Here is a 21,862-nt window from a genome sequence, read left to right as displayed (position 1 = left end):
TTTATATGTATTATTTAAACTCAACAATAATGAAAATTTTTATGATATCATTTTTAATCTAATATAAATGACTTATGTTGGAAAAGATGGTTCTATCTTTGGAAAATCCTCTCAGGATATTGATTTATCAAATTATTATACAAAGGCACAGGCTGAACGACAAAAATATAGTGTAAGTAAAAATATTAATATGAAGAATACTTATAAATTAATCAATTATCCAAACCCTACAGATGCGAATGACTTAATTAGATTAAGTGATTTATCACAATATATATTTTTAAAGAAAACAGCACGTTTTGTTAAACAAGTAAAATTTACAACCACAACACCTGGTTATACTGACCATACACCTTTCCTCATTGAATTTAACTACCTGCTTACAATTGAATTTTATAAAGAAGGACATTTAGTTAATATGCGAATTAATAAATGGGGGTATGATATGTCTGATTTAGGGTATAATTGGTCTTTTTCAATAAACATAGAAGACCTACATGATTTAAATCAGTCTCGTAAAGAAGAATATTATCCACTTGGTGAAGATAAGGATTTATGTGGAAGTACAATTAGCAAACAACAAATACGTGATTTTAAGAAAAGAAAAATATATGATAGTATAGCGATGGTTCGCATGACAAAGAAGGAAGGTAATGAGATAAGGATAGAAAGCCGAGGAATACAAACCGATTTGGTAGTGGGAAGATGGGGTGGTATTACCTGTCATAATATTAATCTCACATATATTTCTGATACATAAATGGCAGGAAGAAGACTACAAGAGAATTATAATTTTTGTATTCAAGGATACCTACAAGAAAAGGGTGCTCGGTATTACATACCTTATGATTTGGAGCATATACATGGGAATTTTGTCATTAAAAACTGGCCTTATACTGATATTGTTAAACCCACAAATAGAGACTTGTTTAAAATATTAAATAAAAATGAACTTCTCAAAGTTATGAAATATAAAACTCTTTTAGAAATCGTCAACAAATCTTATTGGTATCCTATTATGAGAAAAATAATTATAGATACAAGAATATCTCAAAATCCAGATGAGTATATGTATAATATTCTTTGGGGTTCAAACTCAAGGGTAGCAAGGGATGAGGAAGGAGTTGAAGAAGAGAAGGAGGAAGGAGTTGAAGAAGAGAAGGAGGAAAGAGAGAAGGAGGAGAAGGGGGAAAGGGAGAAGGAGGAGAGGGAGGAAAAGGAGAAGGAGGAGAAGGATGAAAGGGAGAAAAAGGAGAAGGAGGAGAGGGAGGAAAGGGAGAAAAAGGAGGAGGAGGAGAGGGAGGAAAAATATAAAAATATGACCATTCCTGAGATTAATGAAAGATTGAAGGTATTACGACAAATAAATAAATCTCAACGCACTGAAGAGGAAAATAAAGAATTAATGACTCTTCCGAACTTATTGGTTTTTAAATTTGCTATAATGAATTCAGAGCGCAGATATACAACATATAGTTGATGATGTTGGTGTTATTGACTTTAGTTAGTTTTATTTGTAAATAAATGGAGGAGAGAGTGAAGTCATTTCTAAGGATTCTTTATGTTTTAAAAATCAAGATAGAAATGTATATGTTGAAAACCAAAAAGGTTTTGGCACTATGTAGAACTTTTTCTCATAAATAAATATGAGTTATTGTCTCAAATGTAAAAAGAAAACTAAATCTAAAAATATCTCTTATGTTAAAGCTAAAAATAATAGAGTTTATCAAAAAGGAATATGTCAAGTGTGTGGTTCTAAAAAGTGTCAATTCATCTCTCCTAAAAGTGGAGGAGACATACAAAAGTTTTTGTCAGGTAGCAAATTTACAACAACTGGAATTCCAGGGGAATTACACCTTCCAGGGTATTCTTTCTGTGGCCCAGGAACAAACTTGGATAAAAGATTAGATGAGGCTGACAATCCTAAACCTTGGTCTAAACCTACAAATAGGGTTGATGAAGTGTGTATGAAGCATGATATTGCTTATGGGAAAACCACTACATTGACTGAAAAACATAAAGCCGACAGAGAAATGTTGTATAATTTGTCTTTGATACAAAATCCAACGTTGAGAGAGAAAGTTGATAGGTTTATTGTGAGAAATTTGATAAATGCTAAATTGAAACTTGGCCTTGGTTATTCACCCTCAAAAAACTATTAGGCTCTCATGATGTCATCAAGACTGAGGAGCTTTTGGCTGATGAATTACATAAACCTATAATCACAAAGTTTAAAAGAAGGAAAGTTTATTCTAAATACACCGACCACATATGGTCCGCTGATTTAATCGAACTAAAAAATGATAAGGGATACAAGTATGCTTTAACCGTTATTGATTTGAGGAGTAGATTTGCTTGGGTTGTTCCTTTGAAAAACAAGAGAGGTTATACTCTGAAGTTAGCCTTCCAACAGATATTTAATAAAAGTAAAAGAAAACCAAAGAAACTGTGGACCGATGAGGGAACAGAGTTCTATAACAAAATATTTATGAAATTTCTTAAGGGGGAGGGTATTAAATTATACAGCACCTTTAATGAAGGAAAAGCAGTTGTTATTGAGCGTTTTAATCGTACTTTAAAAGAGAAATTATATAAAAAATTCACACAACTCGGTTCCCAAAAATGGGTGTATTTTATTCAGGATATTGTAGATAATTACAATAATACAGTTCATTCATCAACAAAATCAAAACCATCAGAAACATTTACAAAATTAGAATATGAAAAGGAGATTAATTTGAGAAAGCCCAAGTTCAAAGTTGGTGATATTGTAAGAATATACAGATGGAAAAGTCATTTTGAGAAAGGTTATACAAAGAGATGGACTAATGAATTATTCAAAATCGTTGATGTAATGGATACTATGCCTTGGACTTACAAATTATATGATATGAATTGGGAAGAAATCTTGGGTTCATTTTACTCACAAGAATTACAAAAAACAAAACTGATAATTCATTAAACAACAACCATCCATACTTTCATCCACCCAGATTAGCTAATTTAATTAGTAGTAATAAAAAATAAAAATAAAAAAAAAAAAAAAAAATCATAAGCCACACCCACACAGACCCCACCCACAAACCCCACCCACACAGACCCCACCCACACAGACCACACCCACACATAAGAAAGCATTGGGGGCTTTTGATGATAAGAGGTTTATTTTAGAAAATGGAATTGATCGTCTCCCTTATGGTTATATAAGTATATAAGATATATATATATATAAGTGATAAGTTAAAAAGGGGGGTTAGGGATTTTAACGGGCTACCGCCACCTTTTTTACTATTATATAAATGATAGAACCAAGTATCAACCAGACTAAAGAGTGGAGGTGTAATCAACCTTGGTATATAAATGGAAAACATAACGAATGTGAAAAATATCAGATTCAAGAGGTTGAGAGAATCACTGGTCAGAAGGTTCTCAAGACGGATAAACGTATTCATTTGTTAAGTGGGGTAATGGAGGGTGGGAAGAAAAATATATTAGAGTGGAGTGAGAACTTTAATGGTTATCAATCGGATAATAAATATTATAATTTTAAAATGGTATGTGGGAGAGGAGGAGGTCAAACAAGAACCCTCCGTGAAACATACCACTTTATACTTTCACAACAAAAGGTTAAGGAACCTGTATACTTTATAAATATACTTGATGGGGATGAGTTCTATAGGAGAATGGAACTCTTAAAAAAGTTAGAAAGAGATAATATATTTATAGGCTCATTAGCAGAGTGGTCTAAGGAACTACATTAAGGGGGTAGTGGGGGGAATAGGGTAAAAATTACATGGAAGTGAGAATGATCATAGGTTCATAAGGCTAGAAGGATTATAGGTTCATAAAGGAAGAAAATCATAGGTTCATAAGGCGAGAAGGATTATAGGTTCATAAGGTGAGAAGGATTATAGGTTCATAAGGCGAGAAGGATTATAGGTTCATAAGGCGAGAAGGATTATAGGTTCATAGAGGGAGAAATAGAGGTGTTTATGATTTTTTTTAAAACAGGGGGGTAAATGACATTAGATAGGGATTTCCCATGTTAAACGGAGGTGTCCCAGAAGCAACATTTATCACCTACTCATGGCTGTGAGGTGTTTTTATTACGTGTTTTATGGCTGTGAGGTGTTTTTAATTTTGTGGTGGTGAGGTGTTTTTATTACGTGTTTTATGGCTGTGAGGTGTTTGTATTATGTGTTTGATGGCTGTGAGGTGTTTTTATTACGTGTTTCATGGCTGTGAGGTGTTTTTATTACGTGTTTTATGGCTGTGAGGTGTTTTTATTACATGTTTTATGGCTGTGAGGTGTTTTTATTACGTGTTTTATGGCTGTGAGGTGTTTTTATTCCGTGTTTTATGGCTGTGAGGTGTTTTTATTACGTGTTTTATGGCTGTGAGGTGTTTTTATTACGTGTTTTATGGCTGTGAGGTGTTTTTATCACGTGTTTCATGGCTGTGAGGTGTTTTTATTACGTGTTTCATGGCTGTGAGGTGTTTTTATTATGTGTTTCATGGCTGTGAGGTGTTTTTATTACGTGTTTCATGGCTGTGAGGTGTTTTTATTACGTGTTTTATGGCTGTGAGGTGTTTTTATTACATGCTTTATGGCTGTGAGGTGTTTTTATTGCGTGTTTTATGGCTGTGAGGTGTTTTCAATTTTGTGGTGGCGAGGTGTTTTTATTACGTGTTTTATGGCTGTGGGGTGTTTTGAATTACGTGGTGGTGAGGTGTAATCGTCCCAAACTTCCAGTCGGCACCTACCCCTCCCCTATGTATTTGCTGAGGAGTTCTTTCTTGAAAAAAACAAAAACATTCAACCTGAATCTTCAACCTAAATTGCCTATAAAAATGTCATATCACAAACACAACAAATACATTTGTGCAAAATAATTGTTTGTATTATGATTGGTGTAAATCATGACAACACAGCAACTCAGGTACAGGCATTATCCTCAGCTAAAATAAGCCCGTTCCTCAGTAACGACGCTTTCATGATCAGATTTCTCTAAACATGTTTTTTTTTTGTCATATATACAGTCAACCCTCGTTAATCCGACCCGGTTTAATCCGGAAATCTCGCTTATCTGACCAAAACACCCAGGAACAGATTTCCGCCATTCATTTTATCCCTCCAATCTGCAAAATCATTGATCCGACAATCTCACTAATCCCACATTGGGTGCTGGGAACAAAGTAGGCCGGATTATCAAGAGTTGACACACACACACACAGACACACACACAGACACACACACAGACAGACACACAGACAGACACACACACACACACAGACACACACAGCCAAAAGTATGTAGACACCCAACATCACACCCGTATGTGCTCGTCGAACATCTCATTCCAAAATCTGGAGTTGGTTGAGTTGGTCCCCCCCTTTGCTGCTGTAACAGCCTCCACTCATCTGGGAAGGCTTTCCACTAGATGTTGGAACATCGCTGCGGTGATTTGCTTCCATTCAGCCACAAGAGCATGAGTGAGATCGGGCAATGGTGTTGGGCGATTAGGCCTGGCTCGCAGTCGGCATTCCAATTCATCCCAAAGGTGTTCGATGGGGTTGAGGTCAGGGCTCTGTGCAGGCCAGTCAAGTTCTTCCACACTGAGCTCGACAAACCATTTCTATATGGACTTCGCTTTGTGCATGGGGGCATTGTCATGCTGAAACAGGAAAGGACTGATTGTTACAAAACTGTTGCTACAAAGTTGGAAGCACACAATCGTCGAGAATGTCATTGTATGCTGCAGCGTTAAGATTTCCCTCCACTGGAACTAAGGGGCCGAGCCCGAACCATGAAAAACTGTCCCAGACCAATATTCCTCCTCCACCAAACTTTACAGTTGGCACAATGCATTCTGGCAGGTAGCGTTCTCCTGGCATCCGCCAAACCCAGATTCGTCCGTCAGACTGCCAGATGAAGCGTGATTCATCACTCCAGAGAACACGTTTCCACTGTTCCAGAGTCCAATGGTGGCGAGCTTTACACCACTCCAGCCGACGCTTGGCATTGCGCATGGTGATCTTAGGCTTGTGTGCGGCTGCTCAGTTTGCGGCTGCTCAGTTCTGTGAGATTGTGTGGCCTATCACTTCGCGGCAGAGCTGTTGTTGCCCCTAGACATTTCCACTTCACAATAACAGCACATGCAGTTGACTCTACTCAGTTGACTCTAACAGGGCAGCTCCAGCATGGCAGAAATTTGATGAACTGACTTGTTGGAAAGGAGGCATTCTATGACGATGCCACGTTTAAAGTCACTGAGCTCTTCAGTACGGCCCAATCTACTGCCAATGTTTAGACCACACCAATCAAATGTAGCTCTTTCAAAGAAAGAATAAAAGTTGCACGACCAACGTGCACATGGGGAAACTTTGGAGTCAATTGCCAAATGCAGCGAGCGAATACAGAAACGCACACACACACACACACAAAAATTGGACAGGTCCAACAGCAGACGTCACAATCCAAATCCAAATCCAAACAGAAGAGAAGTAAACACGAGCAACCCATCTGGTGGGCACATGTAATAGTCTGGAGGAAGAGCATGCGGCATCGAAGGGCGCGCTGTGACCTGCTCAAAAATGGATGCAGCTGTGAAGGTGATCACAGCACAAAACAATGCCCACTATAATGATGCTTTCTTTAAAGCTTAATCTCCGGTGAGAGTCCTGATGCAATCCATCTTTCCAACAGCGTTATGCCCATGAGAGACATCGGGGAAACTCACGAAACCATCGTAAAACGCATGTAGAGGTCAATTTAACAAATGTAACTGCCATACTGTTAGCTTGTTTGCCAGTCAAATCAAAAAATAAAACATTCAGAGCACTTTGGATGGAAACGCACAAAACGAGATGAACAAGCTTCTATATCAGCTTGTACCTGTGCAGCCAATGCAAACAGCTCTCCCCCACACACCCAGAATTTTCCCACCTTGGAATCCTTCTCCACTCAGTTTCTCAGCAGAGCAGGACAAGACACACTGCTGGCATTCAGCCCGTACTCCTAACTGATGGGCTCTGGCTACGGGCGTTTGCCAAGAGGCTGCGACAGAAAAAGCGAGCCGCAGCAAAGAAAATGGAAAACATTAGTTGGCCTTTACAGAGCAGCATGTAAAGTACCTATCGGGAAGTCAAAGCAATGGATGAGAGAGAAATAAGTATGACAAGAGCCTTACTTTGTCACAGGCAAACGCTGGAGTTTGGAGACAAAATAAATAAATAAAAAGGTAACACCGCTGCTCCGATCACATGTCTTCTCGTTCGAACATGAGAGGCTCTGCTGCTCAAAGCCCCCAGGATCTTCCTCTATCTCGCTCACTCTCTCTCTCTCTCTCTTTCTCTCTCCCTCTTCACCCGCACACTGCGGGCGCGTCACTCGGTCCAAGCCAGAAGACGGAGGAGCACGATCGATGGCCGGCTTAGCGTTTTCACGCCCCGCAAACACTGCAAGCTGTAGGGATCGGCAAGGAGACCCTCACCTCACCCTCTCCCCTCCCTCAAGCCCACGCAATGCTCGACGGCTTTCCCCCCACCACCACCACCACCTTTCTTCTCCAAACCCCACGATCACAGCTGGGTTGGGAGGAGCGTCTGAATGCCCTCAGAACTGGTGGAGGAAATGTATCGATGATGAATAATCATTTGGTGGTGTTAATTACTCGCACAACCACATCTGATAGATGCATTCACAATGCATTTTTCTTCCCAAAACAAAAAATGTTTTGGGAAGTAAAAATATAAATAATCAAAGTACCAATTTGTCTCTTATGGGACTTGAGCAAACCGAATTTGACTTTCCCAACCAAGAGTGGATAAGAAATGGTCAGGTGGAATGTAAAAGTGTATATTGATCACAATATACAATACAAAAAAAAAAATAAACTTTGAGCACATTTTGTTTTGAAGTCTCAGACCACAAGCACCAAAAAGACTGCAATAATGACCACAACGCTTTACACAGGTACCTGCAATGTTGCATCAAAATATATATATGGGCCTGGTAGGATGACCGACAGATGGGCACTCTCACCCCCGAGCTGTCTAGCCAGGGTTTGAATCTCGGCCTGGCTACAAACTGTCATCCTGGTGTCTTGCAGGCTGGGTGAGACAGCAATGTGTGTGTCATCCCTTGGATGGACGTAAAGCTGAGAGTTCAATCTGTCAGTATTATATAGTTGACGTTAAAGAACCCACGGTGTTTGTGAAGAGTAGGTGGGCTATCACCGGCACCTCAGCCAAATTAACTTCCAAGGGGCATTACATTAGCGGAACAGCCGTGCCACCAGCCAATGATGCTACTAGCAGCCTTGTGCTGTATACGAAAGAAGAAGAATCTTTGTACGATGCAACAGTGAAGAAGAAAGGATTGAGGGAGAGAAAGGGGTAGGAAGGCGAATGCAAAAAAAACCCCCCAAAAAACATAAATTCGAAAGAAATAAAAACTTCTGTGGCCTCAGATGAAACGAGCAGATGTGGTGTGACGATTCATCCGGAGCAGGAAGACCAGGATTGTGATTGCAGGGAAACAGCTGTCACTGCAATGCTCACCACAGAACAGGCTTGTCATTGTCTTGAACACATGACTGCTCACCCCTCCACACCCTCAGCCCCTTTCCCTTCCAGCATCCGACTGTCCAGGACCATGTGTGTCAACTCGTCCGTGCCTCAAGATTGTCTCCCCTCCAAAAAACAGCCCACACATGCTGCTTAACAGCAGGGTGGTGACCCCGACAGAGGTGGGGGGAATAGGACAGAGCCCAGTGTCAACAAGGAAGCATTAAACATGGGATTATCCCAACACTCAAAAACCACATTTAACATTTCATTGAACAAAAAGTGAACTTGCGGATGTAAGGAGCAGAAAATGGAGGGATTGAGTTATAAAGCAGTGGCATATCGACAAGCAGAATGAAAGATGGAGATAGAGATTCCTTAGCTGTTACATCCATGAAAAAGAATGTATGAAGGCAGAAGAGTTAACAAATGTCTTCCACAACGATCAGGAATCGAGGACAAATAAGTGCACAAGCAGGCTGAGATTATTGGTCGAGTGCATGTTAAGACCCAATGACCCACCAAGCCAACAAACAGGTGCAGAGGCTGGAAATGGCAGTGGGATGCAACTGCAGGCAGACATCCAAGCATAAGCACAGGACACAGGGGAAATGGATTTGGTGGGGTTTGGGGGGGGATTGGGGGGGATAAGGAGGGAAGAAGGGGTAGTAGTAAAGAGAGAGAGGAGGGGAGATGCTTTTTACAATTTGTATCATCACAACTTGGAAGAGTGGAGACAGCTACCATTATGCCAGTATTCGTCCGCCCCTTTCCCTCTCTCTTGGGTGTTTAGACGTTACATCAATTCAAGCAGTAATGGACCTAAGAGATGCTTGGCTATAGAAGAGAAAAAGGAATCCACAAGCGACTTGGCCAGAGTGCAAAGCAATGAGAGCCATAGCATTGTACAATCCGCAGTAAATCGCAACACCTCCCCCAAAGCCCCTTCAATTAATCTCGGACCAACTGCAATAGGCAACCGATCAAAGTTTATTTTTGTGCAGCAAATCTACAAAATACAAGACAGTGCATATGGAAGAATATAGATGGTTTAAGAGATGAGGAAGGAAAGAAGGAAGAAGAGGGGGAGAGAGTGAAATGAGTGGAGTAGGGAGGGTGAGTAAAGGAAGGGCTGAGGGCAAATATTTGAGCAAATGCACACGTGTGGATTTGTGCTCGTGAAAGGGATTCCAGGAGGCGTGGGGGGATTTGGGGGAAAGAGGGGTGATGGCTACGCAGACAGAATCCAACTGGTACATATAACTGTCTCCACTGTCCTCATCTTGCATGGGGGAGAGGAGAGAACAGGAGAATGCACTGGGTGGAGGAAGGAGAGGAGAATGCATTGGGTGTAGAGAGAGGGGATAGGGGAAGAGGGAGAGAGGAGGAGAGAGAGGGAGAGAGGGAAAGAGGAGGGGAGAGGGGGGGAGAGAGAGAGAGGAGGGGAGAGAGGAGGAGAGAGAGGGAGAGAGAGGGAGGGGGAGAGAGAGAGGGGTAAAGAGGTGGAGAGGGGAAGGGAGAGATAGGGGAGAGGGGAAGGGAGTTAGAGGGGAGAGGGGAAGGGAGAGAGAGGGGAGAGAGGGGAGAGGGGAAGGGAGAGAGAGGGAAGAGAGAGAGGGAAGAGAGAGAGGGAAGAGAGAGAGCGAGAGAGGGGAAGAGAGAGAGCGAGAGAGGGGAAGCGAGAGAGGGGAAGAGAGAGAGGGGAAGAGAGAGAGAGGGGAAGAGAGAGAGGGGAAGAGAGAGAGGGGAAGAGAGAGAGGGGAAGAGAGAGAGGGGAAGAGAGAGAGGGGAAGCGAGAGAGGGGAAGAGAGAGAGGGGAAGAGAGAGAGGGGAAGAGAGAGAGGGGAAGAGAGAGAGGGGAAGAGAGAGAGGGGAAGAGAGAGAGGGGAAGAGAGAGAGGGGAAGAGAGAGAGGGGAAGAGAGAGAGGGAAGAGAGAGAGGGAAGAGAGAGAGGGAAAGAGAGGGAAAGAGAGAGAGAGGGGAAGAGAGGGGAAGAGAGGGGAAGAGAGGGGAAGAGAGGGGAAGAGAGGGGAAGAGAGGGGAAGAGAGGGGGGAAGAGAGAGGGAGTGAGGAGAGAAATAGAGGAGAGTGAGTGAGTGCGTGAGTGAGTGAGTGAATGAGTGAGAGAGTGAGCGTGAGAGAGAGTGAGAGAGAGAGTGAGAGAGAGAGAGAGAGAGAGAGAGAGAGAGAAAGAGAAAGAGAGAGAGAGAGAGAGAGGGAGAGAGAGAAGGGGGCATGTGGTGTGGTAAAGTCCCTTGTTCAGAAAATTAAAATGTTTTGCCTTGCAAAATATGAAAGTTATTAACAATCAAAATTGCACAACACACGTTAATGGCACATCTCGTTACCAAGTGACAAGACCACCAGTCACTGGTTTGTTGCGCTCATCTGAGATCTAAACATGGATTTAAGTAGGAATAGCAAAACATTTCATACAAAAGAGTAAGCAGTACTCAATGCACCACTCATGCAAAGCCACAGAAGTGCTTTTCTTCTTGGCCTCAAATCGCACAACCAGAGCAAACGCTCAAACTGAACTCCTGTTGGCAGCACAAACGAATCCGCCAAACTGCTCTGCTGCACGCCTCCCTCAACTGTGCCGGAGCACAAACAAGTCCAGGAATGGATAAAACGAGCAAGAATACATCAGGATAAGGAATTCCACAAGGCCTGCATTAGAGATTTCCAGAACACTGCCTCGTTTTCCCCACGAGCGACGCCTTTCCTAGAAGGGGGGTGAGTGCCACCTTGTCAAGCAAAATCCCACCTTCCACAAAGAAAACCCACCTTCAACCAGGTAGCCGAAGCGTCCCTAATGGGACACTTTCCTGTCTCATCCCCTTGAGTAGGACAGTTAGTTTGAAAAGAATGGCTTCATGCTCCCAGCCCTGTAACACAAAGCAAATTTCAGATGGAGCCAATTCCCCCACAAATCCACCACCTTCCTTCGAGCTCAACACCGTAGAAGCAGGTGCTCACACACTCACACAGTTAGGCTTTCACAACGATGGCGGCCCATGAGGATGTTAAAACGGTCAGCTCTGCTCAAAACTCTAAACACCTCGGTGATTATGCCCCTCGGCATGGAATACTTCACGATGCGAATGAGGCAAACAGCACTTCCACAACTTTACCATAACGTTCATTGCCAAATAAAAATTTCAAACCTGCCAGCTGAGAGTACAGGTAATTAATGCACCTCACAAAAGTGAATATTTTCCCCTGATCCATAACGACAAGGCAACAGAATTTGGGCTTTAATTCGCAGCATTTGTCGAGGCTTCCCATTATAGCACTCCACTTGAAGCCGTGAATGTGAGCCGCTCGAGTATTGGCAAGGAGATGAGGTACAAAAGGTTTGCAGACAAGGTACATATTATTTTGATGGAGGACAAGATCTCAACTGGGCACAACCATGGACGAGTCAAAACTGTATTGCGCAACGGTCATGCATTTTTAACAGCTCACACAGGTGGCCCGTGAAATGACGAGCTTTCGTTGAGGGTGAGCAAGCAGTTGTTGCTGCATCGCACCTTAAAATCAAAAGCAGCTGGGATGTGTGCCAAAATTGATAAAGACTGCACTTTCTCCAGTGAGAAAATATCTTTATCTAACTACGAGACAGATCTACACCAAAGCAAAAAGGTGAAGAGACACCGCCTGCCCCAAAACCAACAAGAACAAAGTTCCAGTTAAACAGAAAGAGGTGAACGAGAGCATCAATGAGATCATCCTTCGACTGCAAAGCGTATTCTATGCACGAGGCATGGGGGATGCACGAAAAGGGAGAACGTTTCATGGACCAACTTGGTCCTTCATACGTGATCCTATACTGAAATGGAGGATATCTTGATTCTTGGTCAGACCCTGTACCACCTTCTGAGACCTTCAAAATGGAGATTAAAACAAACAAAAATCTTGGAAAAACTGTCCATGAATACTATACTGGATACACTAGCAGGAACCCACAGAAATTCCACGTAATGTGAAATGTGACTTCAATTCCTTAAACCTACCCCACTTCCCACCCAATCCAAAGTCCTCAAACCTCTCCCCAACCCACCCCATACAACCCCAAGTCCTCAAGTCCTCAACCCAATCACCCAACCCCTATCCCTCAACACACCCCTTCCCCCTCAAACACCAAGTCAGCACCCCCCACACCCCTCTCCCTTCCAACCTCAAGTCCTCAATTCCCCCACTCAACTCTGTCCTCATTCTGCTCCCCCCCCCCCCCCCCCCCACCCTCCTACTTCTACTTCTTCAATCCTACCCTTCGTCCTATTCAAATCCAATCCTATTCCTTCAAATCCTATTCGTCCCAATCCTATTCTTCGCAATTCTAATCTTCAAACTACTTCAATCCTACGTCCTACTTCTTCAATTCCTCAATCAGCATTAAACACGTTATTTTCACATTAGCATTGAACATGTGAAATTAATCAAGCACAAATAATAGTCTAAAACAACAAGAGCATGAATGTGAAAGCCTAAACGATTAAAACATGTTTGCGTTGTTCCTGTTCCCGTTCATGAAGAATAATGTTAAAAGTAAATAACGAAGCAACATTAAATTCACAATCCCCCCTCCCCCCACCTTTCTTCCCATTGATAACATTCCTGTTCTCAAACAAAACAAAAAAACAATTCACAATCTCGCAAGATTCTGTCATCTCACGATTATTCAGAAAAATAGCGGTTAAGTAAGCTGAATGATAAAAAACATACAAAAAACATACACGGTCATTCATAATAGAAAAAAACATGCAACTGGAACTCCTCGGACAAAGACCTTTAAATGAAATGGGTTTATGGTCCCTGATCGAGTAGTTCAAGAGAAAATCGTTGGATAGAGAAACAAACAAACAGCATTGTTGCTTGTCGCCCTCAACTTTTTAATTGCGATTGCAAACGCGTTTTAAAATAATCTTGCTGGCCAAACTACGCTGGCCTCCATTCCCAGACAGCCGTTTTCTGCCTGGATGCCCCAGGTCATCAGTACAATATTTATTTTTACAGGAAGCTAATGAAGTTTATATGGACAGACACCAATCATGGATACAATGGTGCCAAAGAAATAAAAATATATATAAAAGAAGATAAAAAAAGGTTTCAATTGCAAAGATAATCAGACCTAAAAGTATAAAGAGAGAGAAGGTGAAAAGCAAGTATACAGGGGTGGAGGGGGAGGGGGAGGAAGAAGAGGACGAGAAGTAAGAAGAGGATGACAAGGAGGAAGAAGAGGATAACAAGGAGGAAGGAGGATACAGACCAGGCAAAAATAACAAAGGCCAAAACAATTGTTTTTACACCTCCTGCATATCAGTAAGCAAGTTGTGTTTCAGCCCAGACAATGTCCAGGACATTGCTGCAACCAACTAGAGGAAGCCGGGCAACCTTGCATCAAGCGAGACAGCGTAAACGTCAAACTTAAAATGAACCTTGAAAGCAAGCTAAATAATCTCAACAATTACTATTCATTCACATTCATCTAGGGCTTGTGGTTGCACAATATCGTAATCACAAGGACAAAAACGCACGAGGGGACTTCAGCAAGATTACACGGACAAATTAGTAAACAATGGAGAAAGTCGGGTTATATGGGATTCCAACTACAATTCCAGACATTGGGAGCCGGGGGGGTCCGGATCGGAACGCCTACAGGCCAATTTTGACAAAATTAACCAATATTTGTTTATCTCGAGCGAGCAAATATGATAAGAGACAGTTATGTCGTCCTTCGCAGAGCAAACGGCTTCTGTGCAAACCAAAAGCATTCAGCAATCACCGGATAAACCTACAGCGGAAAAAGCGATGGATGGCCAAGTTCAGCTTTGTCTTACATGAAGGAAATGTTTCAATCAAAAACATTTCAACAAACTTAATGAATTACATTGAAATGCAGAAAAGGAAACAGCACTGGAGATGCTATCAAGACAAAGGGAGGCAAGAAGCAAAATACACATTAAAATATCAAGAGGTTTCAATTGACATGACAACTCAAACTACAAATGGTTTGAAAATAATTATTTACAAGCTTTTTGTTTTCTGAACCTAAGACCAAATACAACGTTTATGGGAAAAGTGTGCACTTCTGCGGCCTCAGTAATTAGTATTCAAGCCTAAAAACCAACGAGATGCAAAGACATTTATTAACTCCGCCACCAAAGGTGGATGGAGGTTATGTTTTCACCCCTGTCTGTCTGTGAACAAAATATCTCAAAAAGTTGTGAATGGATTTGGACGAAACTTGTTGGACAGTTTGTGTGTGCGACAAGGAGGAATTGATTCAATTTTGGTGAAGATCCGGATCCGGATCGAGCTTGTAGAATTTAAGTGATTCTTCACCATTGAGTGATATGGCCAACCAGGTGGAAGTATGCCCTCTACTGAGTGCCGTTGTAGTTGTACATGTTTTGCTTATAAATGAACAAAGCATACAACTTGATTTTTACCCTCCGCTACCGAAGGTGGACGGAGGTTATGTTTTCAACCCGTCTATCTGTCTGTGAACAGGATATCTCAAAAATTTGTAAATCGGTTATGACAAAACTAGGTGGAGTGGACGAGTTGATTAGGCGACAAAAACAAGCCAATTATATTTTGGTTTGGGCCGCAATCCATATCCGGCCTATCAGTAGGATACAGATTTAAACTGGTCAGCCTGGCGGAGGTATGCGCTCTACCGAGTGCCATTCTAGTTATTTTGAAGTTTTCGCCACTGATGACATCATGTAATCAGATCCTTTAGTGTGGTGATTTGCAGAGTTAAAAACAAGGCATTGAGGGTGGGAAAACAGATGCGCTGTGTTGAAGTGATCAGGCCTGTATCAAATGAGTATCAGTAGAATGTATCACAGTAGGATCTTTGTTTCTTTCACATTTCTTTCTACTTTTCCACATTTCTCCTTATAATTCAATCTAATCCTTGCTTGTTCTTTCTTTCTCTCTTTCTTCATCTATCTGTCCAAGGAGAAGTGAATTCTTGCAGAGATTTTTCTGGAAGGCTCACTTGGCTGCACCTGGATGGGTTTGAGGGTTGTGGAGTAGCGGCTGAAACCCAAATCCTATCCAGGAACCAGGTTCTTCCTGATGACTCAATCTTTGCCCTTTGCTTATTCGGGTTCCTTCTGATGACTCAATCTTTGCCCTTTGCTTATTCGGGTTCCTTCTGATGACTCCAATGTAGTATTTGGTTTTCCATTACATTTCATCATGGAGTATGCTGTCCTTTCGTAAAGCGCATTAAGCTGGCTCGCTGAAAACTTAATAAATCTCACGGTACCTTTCAAAGAAAAGGAAAATAGGGCATTGTGCACTGGTGCCTTTGGCAAATTTCCAATTTCTACCTCAACTACAGTTAGAAGTTAACAGCAAACGAAAAAGTGCATTATTTAGCATCAGATTGCATTGCAAGCACCAGGCTCTGAATCAGAGTATGGTACATGGATGAAACAATGGAAGTTTCATCACTGCCAGGCAGATGTCGAAGCTACATTAGTAATATCAACCAGAACATGAAGGTTTAACTTTACAAGGAAAGGCGGTTGACCAAAAGTGGGTGAAGGGGAGGAAGTGAAATGGCGCTGTTAATATAGAAGAGGCCATAAAGCTGCATCACTGAAATTTCACCAATATTGATCCAATCATTCATAAGTAATAGTCAGGCAGAGCCAAAAGTGGAGGCAAGAGAATATTTCATTGCATGATGCATGGGATGTAGGGTGGCAAGAAACCATCACACATACAATGCATCGTGCATTAAAAAGGTAGAATCAGGGGAAGGGGGTGACAATGAAACTATGATAGAGAGGGAGGTGGGGAGGAATCAAAAATTTTCCATTTTTGTATATGTACTGTGTACAAATATTGTTCGACAGCATGGTGCAGAGGTAGTGCATTCGGATTGGTGCTTCACAGGTAGGGCATTAATAGGAGTGCACCGTCCCCGAGATGGACGTTAAGCTGGGGACACATCTGCTTGTATTGATCGATGGTGGAGACTCCTCAGTGTCTTTTGATGAAGAGTCAGTGAGTTGAGGTTGGCATCCTGGCAAAATTCCTGCATCCTGGGCAAAAAGCATCCTGGATAGTTATGGGGGCCCACAACGCCGAGTTCCTCTCCCACAAAATAAATCACGATACCAAAGTGGGGCATGACACCAACTTTCAGATAAAGGACACAACATGATGATAAAAAATATATTTATTTATACTCAATAGGGATAATTTGTAGGGCAGAGAAAACCAAATGACAAACAGAAAATCAGGAAGAATTGCATGGCTGATTCAGTGCCCTGCTGTTGCCAGAAAATCTATTCCATCCAAAGCCATTTCATCGTGCACACAAATCGCACAGCTTTGCGATTCATGACCTCAAACAGTAATGGCTTTGGCAGCTTCAATATATTGGGAGAATGCTTCTCCCAACCTCATGTCCCTATAAAGTCAGCAGACATCAGTGGTGTGAAGAGGAGGGGCTGCTGCTAATGGGCATAATAAAAGAGACAGACTCAGAAAAATAAAACATAAAAAACACTAAACGTTCAATATTCCATGGCAAATTATTTTAAATCTGATCGTGGTCATTTTGGGGGGGAAATAAATAAATAAATACATTTAAAAAAAACAATACTCGGTAGCGCGCATACCTCCGCCAGGCTGAACAGTTTGCATTTTGTATCCCACCGATAGGCCGGATCTGGATCCGGACCTGAGCCGAAATCTAATCTGCTTGTTTTTGTCACCTTCCCAACCTGTCCACCAAATTTTGTCATAATCCGTCCACAACTTTTCAGATATCATAGTGTATCGTTTTGGCCCTATCCCTCAATGGTGAAGAATCAGTTTTAAAAATTATAGTATCCAGATCTGCATCTTCACCAATATCTAATCAATTCTTCCTCGTCACACAATGTCCTCCAAATTTCATCCAAATCCATCCACAATTTTTGAAATATCCTGCTCACAGACAAATAGACACACAGACAGACAGGGGTGAAAACAACCTACGTCCACCTATGGTCGCTGAGGTGTAAAAAAAAAAGAAAAAAAAAAAAGGAAATTGCTCAGCTGGACAAAAGAAATCAAGCCAAGTATGGGGAAAGACCATCGCCAATCATCAAAGTGTCACACAATCATATGATCCGCTTGACAAAGGAACCCAACGTTCCTGGCGATCCACAGGGAATCTCAGATCTAGAGCCGCAAGCAAACAGCGAATAAAGCACATCCAGCACGACAATGAAAGAGGCTTTCACCAAGGAAATATCCAACCTTTTCCAAAAATGTACAAAATGAGAACCTATGCTTCGGATACGTTCTCCCTTCCCATTTTGGCTCATTCATTCTCTCTACCAGTCGTGCATACTGCTAGAGTGCTAGAGCCTGTATCAAACTCGTTTATGAAACCTAACATGACATCAGTCATCACCCCAGCTATGCCTGCCCAATAGCAGAGTCTGTTTAGGCTGCATTTTCACAGATATAATGATGGGAGTTGTTGGAGAGGAAATTATAATGGAGGGGCGACACGATGTCAATTCAATTGTGGGTAATAAACCATTGCTGGAATGGTATGATTCTGCTGTTTGGAAAGAGCTGTAATTTACAAAAGCACAGATGGAGGATGCTTTTTGTTCAAGGCCAATGAAAATGCGTCAGGCAAGTCCCTTACCTCAGTTCCGCAATCATAAACAATCGCAATGAGAATAGTGTCCAGACTGGTAAAACCAACTTGGGAATCTTCAAGATAAACTTTCCGTTTCAAGAGCGGCTGAAGGAGACGACTTTTATGTTAGGAAGGAGGTGATCGCGAGGGGATCTGATAGAGATGTTTAAGCTGAAGGATACAGACAAAATAATGGACACCTACAGGACAAGGTGTCACAGTTTAAGAGTAAAAGAAGAAAAGAGTTGGGATGGTAGTAAGGCTAAAAGGCTTAGATATATTTCACTCCGAGAGCAGTGAATGGATGGAATGGTCTCCCTGAAGAGGTTGTGACAGTAGAGTCAGTGGACAGACTTCAAATCAAGTTGGATACATACCTGTAAGAAGTGGGGATTGGAGAGTACCAAGATATTGGCATTGTTGCACAGGCTTGATGGGCCGAATGACCTCTTGCATGGAATTCCCTTTTACAACGAAGCAAAACTCACCGTGGTGATGAGTAAGGAAGCCAAATGTAATTGCAGTGCTGCTGTGAATGCAAAATAAAGTAACGGGCCGACAGTTCCATTTGACATGACCAAATAACACAACAGGCCTACCAACAGCATTGCCAAAACTTAGGAAGGAAGATGCTCCAAAAGCAAAAAAAAAATCATCCCACCCATCATCTTCCCACCCCCACCCCAATCGAGCCTTTATTTCCCCCAAACAAATAAAAAGCAGAAATCCATAAAGGAAGACTCTTATGACCGAAAGATCCACAGACCACTTGGAAACATTAAAGCCCTTATAAACACAGTGCACACAAACAAACGTAAAGAATGCAAACTCCCCGACTGTGCAGCTGTCATTGATGCGAGTTGTGCTTCGGAGATGAATCATGGAGCTTGGCACCAAAATAGGAGCACTATTCTGCTGAGATATTTCAGAAATACTTCACGAAATCTCGAAAAAAAATTGTCCACTTAATACGGACTCGTAGTTTGACAAAGACGGGATGAGAGGGAGCGGGGCAATTCCTCCACCCTCCACCGAAAAGCATTTTTTTGCAGTGGGGGGCAGGGGGATTAAAATGAAATCTTGACATCAGAGCCTTTGGAAAGCTACAAGTATTCCCCTCTTCCAAACATTTCCACTTGAATTTATAACACTGTAAATGCATTATTTAATTCTTCGAAATTAACTGTGCAATCAATTCGGGGACATTAATTGGCAGTACTAATGTTGGGCACAGCATTAGTCACTGTGAATGAATGAATGAATGATCGTTTTAAGGCCATTTTCCCCGCTAGAGCGGGCGTTACCCTTGCGGGCCCCATGACAATCATGGTTCCCTGTTTGAGGCAATGTTTTTATGGTCGGATGCCCTTCCCGACGCCAACCCTTGGTCACGCTCTTACGATGCGCAGGGATACGGTGTACCTATTCTAAACCAGGGTACACACCGGGATCATTCATCCCAGCAAGCTGGTACTCAATTTGCCGACCTCGGAAGGATTGCAGGCTGAGTCAACCCCCCTGGCGTTAATTCAGCGATCGACCGGGATTCGAACCCAGGATCCTAGGATCCCAAGCCGGCACCCTAACCGCTAAGCCAACACCAGTCACTGTACCAGCATGTAATTGAAAGGCCTGATTCCCACCTTCATTTTGTATCAGACAGGGAAAGTTCGCCACCACCCCCTTAAAGTGTAAAACGGCTGGCCAAGCGGATGTTCAACTGAAGGTGGTTGGGATCTGGAATTTCTTCAAGATGCCAGGGTTAGCTCGCATACTCTTCAAAAGACACAGTGGGATCTTTAACGTCGACCAGCTATTGCTAATTGATGTGACACCCGGCTTAACGTGCATCCGAGGGACTTTGTGATACGATGCAATGCCCACGAAGTACCAATCCGACAGGTTGTAGTCGGGTCTGGAATCGAACCCCCAGATCATCATACCATCGGATTTGTTAACTCTTTAGCCTTGTGGTTAAATTAAAGGGCGGTTGTGGTGGATTTGTGTGGTTTCATTGGAGACAAAGGAACAGATCAGTGGAAAAAAAAAATCAATTTCCAGAGGCAATCAAAGCACTATGATCCTTGAAGCAATTTCCTTAAAAACTGCAATATCATTAATCCTGTATCAAATCTCACGCCCCGCAAGCGCCCCACACTCGTTTTCCTATCTTCAGGTTTGGTCTGCTCGGCTATAGTGGGTGAGGTTGGAGAAATGATACCCTCGCTCTCCTGTCACTATGACTCCCTCAACCCAATCTGATGAAAGGCTATCACCATGACAACCACAGCAGCCTTCAGGAATTGAAAGCAATGCTGTATCGTGCTTCTTAACACCCCACCCATCCCCCATTTCTCAACATGCAAGTGCCCTCTCAATGTATGCACAACGAAAACCAGCTCCATTGGGATAAATAGCAGCAACAGGTAGGTTCTTTCTCAAACTATTAATTCTCAAAATGAGATGCCCAGGCCTTCGGGTAAATGGGGTTGTACCCATACGGCTGTAAACTGAGCGGAGAGCGAGAGAAACGGAGAGCGACAGCGCCTCGAGCCTGCCTGAACCGATGCAATAAATGGCACATCACCTGGACCTGGTACACCAAGGTAACGGAAAAAAATAAAATCGTCAGTGGAGTGTTTGAAACTTTTCTTTTTGAAAAGGTGAAACATTTGGTTAGAATCTGAAAGGATGAAAAATTGTTTGAACAACTATTCCAACAAGAAGTGAAATATCAGACAAAGACCATTACATATTTTATCTTGGTTTTATAATCACAGGCAGAAACATTATTCACTGATGTAAACATAGCACCTTCGAGTTCATGTCATATACAGAACAAAAAAAGAAAAAGCAAAACAAATTGGAGATTAGGCCAAATGGTGAAAATACAACAATAAAGTTTCACCATGTACCCGGTTTTGACAAGTAGCAACGATAAACCCGTCGCATCAAAGTGAACGGCTTCTGTAGAACATTAATAGCTCGGATTTGTGATGGAAGCTGCCCTTTAGAAAGCCACAGAAAGGAAGCCGATAAGGTGCGACTTGAAGCCAGCAGCACGAGATGGTTTCAAAAAGACAGCGGGAGCACGAGGAGCAAATGTCATTCAGCAAGTGTGAACGTATTCCAGTGGAGATTTTTTTTTTTTTAACCAAATAAAATTCCCTGGAAAGCTGCTTTTGCATAGACGAGCATAGCAGAAAGAACGATTCATACTTGGAATGCAAAAAACCACAGGTCAACCATGGGTGCAATGAACAGTGGCTTATGGATCTCTGCAGTGAAACACTTGAAGCACCCCTCCCTACAGGAGCAGCGAGGGGGATCATGTTATTGTGATTATTTAAATTTGATTTATGTTATGGTTATGGTTATATTTTAATATTCATGTTATGATAATTATTCTTCATGATTATTAATACCATTGCAGATTACCCACTGTATGGGAGATCTTGTTCAAAGCGTGCAATATGTTCTTCTGACACATCCTTTATTTGGGATGGTGAATGGATCAGTGAGGTTGGTGGAAGGGATGTACAGTTGTGGCCAAAAATATTGGCACCCTTGCACTTTTTTTTTTTTTCAAACAGTGCACCATTTCTTCCAGATGATTGTTGAAAT

At 42.2% G+C, this 21,862-nt stretch overlaps 1 protein-coding gene across 9 annotated transcripts in view; it reads right to left on the bottom strand.

The window, feature by feature from the left end:
- LOC137415818 (repulsive guidance molecule A) overlaps nucleotides 1–21,862 on the bottom strand; it is a 204,575-nt gene that overhangs the window by 66,260 nt on the left and 116,453 nt on the right. The window contains exons 1-2 of one of the 9 annotated variants that reach the window (XM_078779787.1): nucleotides 7,191–7,585; nucleotides 6,947–7,057 (exon numbers count right to left, since the gene is read on the bottom strand). The exons of 6 other annotated variants lie outside the window; for them this stretch is intronic. The gene's annotated coding sequence lies outside the window, so the exon portion shown is untranslated. Of the gene's footprint in view, nucleotides 1–6,946; nucleotides 7,058–7,190; nucleotides 7,586–21,862 lie in introns of those variants that run through there. 2 more of the 9 variants (XM_078779786.1, XM_078779788.1) reach the window with 2 other exon arrangements.

The sequence above is a fragment of the Myxine glutinosa genome, chromosome 6 (assembly GCF_964187855.1).
Source record: "Myxine glutinosa chromosome 6, kmMyxGlut1.1, whole genome shotgun sequence".
Taxonomy (NCBI): domain Eukaryota; kingdom Metazoa; phylum Chordata; class Myxini; order Myxiniformes; family Myxinidae; genus Myxine; species Myxine glutinosa.
This window is presented reverse-complemented; position numbering and strand designations above follow the sequence as displayed.